The sequence below is a fragment of the Nomascus leucogenys genome, chromosome 3 (genome assembly GCF_006542625.1).
Source record: "Nomascus leucogenys isolate Asia chromosome 3, Asia_NLE_v1, whole genome shotgun sequence".
In the NCBI taxonomy this organism is placed as follows: Eukaryota; Metazoa; Chordata; class Mammalia; order Primates; family Hylobatidae; genus Nomascus; species Nomascus leucogenys.
Window position 1 is genome coordinate 103,802,695 of NC_044383.1, and position 5,303 is coordinate 103,807,997.

General features: G+C 35.6%; 1 non-coding gene across 1 annotated transcript; it reads right to left on the reverse strand.

The window, feature by feature from the left end:
• Positions 1-2,685: 2,685 nt before the first annotated feature.
• On the reverse strand, positions 2,686-2,794 carry LOC115834497. Its single transcript, XR_004029447.1, has one exon. It is a non-coding gene; the product is annotated as a U6 spliceosomal RNA (small nuclear RNA).
• Between the last annotated feature and the right edge of the window lie 2,509 nt (positions 2,795-5,303).

The window sequence follows — 5,303 nt, forward strand, 5'->3', positions numbered from 1 at the left end:
TAACATTGGTGTTTTATGTTATGTTTTGTTTTGTTTTGTTTTGTTTTAATATCTTCTTACATGCCATACCAGAGAAGGTGTTTAAAAAGTATTTTTTAAAAGAAGGTGTGGGTAGAAAGATGGATGGATGGATGGACGGATGGACGGACGGACAGTTGGATGCACAAATTAAACACCAAATGAATGAATGAACTTGGAATCATTTGTCTTTTCAATTATTGATGAGAAAATATTGCAATATTTTTATTAGAGCCACTTTTGGTTTCCATTTATTTAGTAAGCACTTTTATGCATTTATTTAGTATTTGCTCCCTTTAATCAAGCATTGATAATTGAAAATATAAAACTGAAAATTACTCCTCTACTTACATTCATCCAACCCCACTCGATGTACTTAAAAGCATGAAATGACGAATTGTTAAGCTTTTTATTTATTTAAGACCAAAAAAACTTGACAGTAACCATCTCCAAAGTACTCAATCTGTCAGAGGCAGAGTTCAAGCTACTATTGCCCATACTAGTTGATTTTTTTCTACAAAGAAGAACAGTAGAAAAGCAATTTATCTTACAATTATTAAAACTTAAATATATAGATATTGCAAAAGCAAGTTTTCACTGGGTGTATAAAAATTTTGGGTAAAGATGGATTGAGCCTGGAAGACTGTGGGAACCAGGAAAAACAGGCCTAACCAGCTCTTCTGGTACAAAAGAATTGAATTTAAAATGAGTCAGGTTTAACACTGTAAAATGATTCCTCAAAGTCCCTATTATAACTTTACATATGTAAAACCACATTTTGTCTGCATTTAAAAACTTTATCTGTATGATGGTCAATGTAGTCACAGTATAATAATTATATTTGAATAGCAACGTTCCTGTGCCAAAAATCAAAGCTCAGGTTTGGAAGTTCTGGAGGGATATACACAAAATATAACAGTGGTTATCGGAGGAGGGTCAGGAAAGGGAATTAAGAAGACACAAACCTAACTCTGTCCTGTACTTTTTAAATGTTTACCTTTATACAATAATCACATACTGCATTTTAAGCATAAAAATATTTAACTTTTTTATGTTCAGTTTCTGGAACATGTGATAAATAATTCTTAGCAGATTTCTACTCTGCATTGTAAAGATATCTTCTCATATTTATATTGATTCCTTCGAATTCAGTGTGCATGAAGATCTAAGCGTTTGAGTGAATATAACGACTCCAGAGATCAGATGTGTGTTTCTAACACACTGGAAGATGTGTGTTCTAATGATCTTAGAAACATTTCTGCCAGGCAGAGTTTTCAAACACACTCACAGTTTCCTCAAACTAGAACAGAAGAAATTGAAAGTTAAAATAATTATTATTATTCTAAGATGGAAAGAAGTTTTGCAAACATGGCCATGTAAGTAATATAAATTTATTACAGATTACTATTTAACTATGTTTCACCTGATCAAAGTCTACCATTGCATAATATAAAACACACATATTGCAAATCCACAGCATTCTATAAAGCAAGAGAGCATCTAGGATAATGGTTTAAATTGAAGATACTTCTTTGTTTAACACACTTATATGTTTAATTGGGTTTAGAAAAGACCTCAGAAGTACAAAGCATCCATAATAATAAACTTGGCTTTATTATTTAGATCACTACAGGGAGGAATAAGGTGTACATTTTTAGAAGAGTATCAAAAGTAGACTTTATAAATATATAATTATTTTAAGATAGTAATATCAAACCATAGCTGAAGTTAGCCATTTTGGATGCCTTTTTTAAATGACGATCTATTGAAAATGGATTAGATATTTTCTCACCTAATGAGCAGAATATGGAGCAGAAATTTGCTTTGTCCTGAGGCTGCAGATGTCGGTTGTTGTACTGGACAAGGCTCTCCTCGATGGCTAAGGTTTCTAAGTGCTGTTTGACTCTCTTGCTACCTCCTGCCCATTGTTCCCAGCATGTCTGCAGCCCTCTTTTCATTTTTCCTTCTAGAATACCCCACCCTAGTAACATAGTAATAATTGAAAATGTCCAGCGAAAGCCTGATAAGCAAGCTTGTTTAATCTGTGAATTTAATTTTACATACAAACCTGAGTCAACAGATTCTGACAGGAAGCTCCGATAACAGCTACACTCCTCTCTAGTGGTGAGAATAGCACGTTTACTCCTTAGCTCAATACGCTGCTTTTCGTTAACTCCAGGCTGTACCTTGATCCAGGTGGATAAGATGATAGAAAAATTGGCTGGCAAATCATCATAATAACAAAGTTCAAGTTACTTGCGTGCCTGTGAAAGCTGTAGTCTCCAAGAGGGGCTCCCAATTAATAGCACCCCTCTTACCTACCCAGTGATGAGCAATTTGAGTAAGAACGTAAGAATGGAAGTCATTCCTAATTAAGTTCAGCTGGAAGTGTGGAAACCAAATGGGCCTACTGGCTAAACCACAGAATTAACATTTGCCCACTCAATCTTAGAAGGCCCAAACCTAAGCGAGTCCTCACAATGGAGGCTGGCTCCCAAGAGAAAGATAAAGAGCTGAGCTATGCATGTTTCAGGTGTCTTTCTAAATTTACCAATACCTCTTTTTTTTTTCCCAGTGGACAGGGAAAAGTTATTTACTAAATGAGTAAATGAATGTTTGCGTGAATGAATAAATTTGGTTCTTCCTGAATGATGAGTGGGAAATTTAAAAAATGTGGAACACATCACAAATCTGCATATCATCCTTGTGCTGGGCCATGCTAATCTTCTCTGTATCATTTCAATTTTAGTATATGTGCTGCTGCCGAAGTGAGCACTAAATTTACCAACGCCTTTTAGCTGCTGTTTGCATTCAATCTACCCAGCTTTCAATTCCATATAGCCAGCCTTCCCTTACTGCTTCATCTCTTCCTCCTTTAATTACCTCAGATGCCAGCTAATCATACTCATTTCAAGGCACGGCATCATCAAGGTCCATACCCAGCCCCTTCTTGTTTATTTACATATATACTATTTATCTACCATCCCTGCTCTCTTTCCAGCTACAGGCAACAGTTGTAATGTGGTTTATATGCTTTCTTGAATTTGTGTGCAACCTTGTAAAAAAAAGTATTGTTGTTTGTGTATGTTAAACCCTTATATAAAATTACATATAATAGTTCCAATCTGCATCTTACTTTTCTTACTCTATACCATGTTTTAAAGATCTGTTTGTGCTGTTACATGTACATCTAGTTCATTGCTTCTAAATGTGATATTGTGCTCCATGGTGTGCATCCACCACGTTTTACTTGCTCATTCCAAGTGGTGGACATCCTAACTCCTCTGCTTCCCCATTCATGTCCTGTTATGATCCCGGCAGGGTAATAGAGCTATGGGTACCTAATTTGGTTGAGGACTGCAAAATCACTGTCCATAAGCTATACTAGCCTATATTCCCTCCAGCAGTGCAGAAGGTTGCCTGTGACCCAACACCACCACCAAATGTTGTATTATCCAATGATTTTTGCCACTCTCGTCAGTGTAGATTGGTATCTCATTGCACTGAAAATTCACATTTCTCTTATTACTAAGAAATTTTGACAGCTCTTTATACACTCGTTAGGCATTTGGATTTCTGTGAATGGTTGTCATATTTATTTTTCTCATTTTAAGTAACATTTTCTGTATTTTTCTGAGGAATTTGTGGATACAAACATGTTGCAAACATTGGTGTGTGTTTAGGAGTTACAAATATCTTCTCCCAATCTTTCCATCCTTCTATAAATTTTGTCCATTGCATCCTTTGCAAAATAGAAATCTTTAATTTTTTTGCAAGAAAATTCTGAAATGATATTGCCTTATGGTTGCATTTTTGTTCTCTCTGATACCAAAATGAGCCTGTATTTCTTCCTATGACAGTTTAGGATAGGCTATTCAAGTTTATTTTTGCCCCTCACAATCAAACATGATGAGTTTATCTATGAACTCATTAATAAAAGATTCATATAACCTACATATCTACATACAGATAATACCTTTTTGCTTTTGATGAAAAAAAAAGGTTGGTTTGTTTTAGTATCAAGGTTGTGTGGGCAAACAGACTTGGTAACTGTACAGAATAGGAGTTGAACAAGAATCTCCTCCCCTAACTTCTTCAGTGGATATGAACCAAATTACTCTAAGCAGTAGATTAATAAATGGGAGAAGACAAAATGGGCTGTCCAGACCTGTCTAGAAACTCATAAATCAAGCCAAGCCTAAATCAGGCCTGAGCCCAAATCTCAAGGGCAAAGACTCAAACTAATTTAACATCTTTAGATTGACATGGAAATTGCAAGGCCTTTCATTGTAGTCTTGCCTTGTGGTCCTCGAGCACAGTGTATATCATCAACAACCTTTAAAAAATGTTTTAACTTTTAAATTTGAGATAATTTTAGATTCACATGCAGTTGTGAGAAATTATGTAGAGAGATCTAGTGTACACTCTTTACCCAATTTTTCCTACTGATACCATCAACAAACAATTGTGCAATATCACTACCAGGATATTGATGTTGATACAGTTAAGACACAACCATTTCCATCACCACTAGGATCCCTCTTGTTGCCCTCTTACAGCCACACCACTTCCCCACTGCTGCTCCCTACCCCTTACCACCTGGCAACCACCAATGTACTCTCCGTTTGTACAATTCTGTCATTTCAAAAGTGTTATATAAACAGAATCATATAGCGTATGATGTTTCATTATTGGCTTTTTTCACTCAGCACAATATGGAATGAATCTGGCAATTTACTCAAGCTGATGTATGTATCAATAGCTTCTTGCTTTTTTTGCTAAGCAGTATTCCATGATATGCATGTGGCACTGTTTAACCACCCATTCATTCATTGAAAGACATCTGAATTGTTTCCAGAATTTGGATATTATGAATAAAGCTGCTATAAACATTTGTGTACAGGTTTTTATGTGAATATAAGTATTCCTTTCTCTGTGATAAACGCTCATGGGTGTGATTGCCGGTTTGTATAGAGTTGCATGTTTAGTATTTTAAGAAACTGCCAAATTATTTTCCAGAGTGGCTGTACCATTTTATAATCCCACCAGGAATGAATGAGTGATCAGTTTCTCTATGTCTTCACCAGTATTTGGTGTTGTCACCATTTTATTTTAGCCATTATGATAAGTATTGCTGATAACGTATAGTCTTAACTTGCACTTCCCTGAGCGATAATGATGTTCAGCGTCTTTACATGTGCTTGTTGACCATCCATATATCCTCTTATGTCATATGTTCCTTCGTGTCTTCTTCCCATTTTCTAATGGGATTGCTTGGGTTTTTT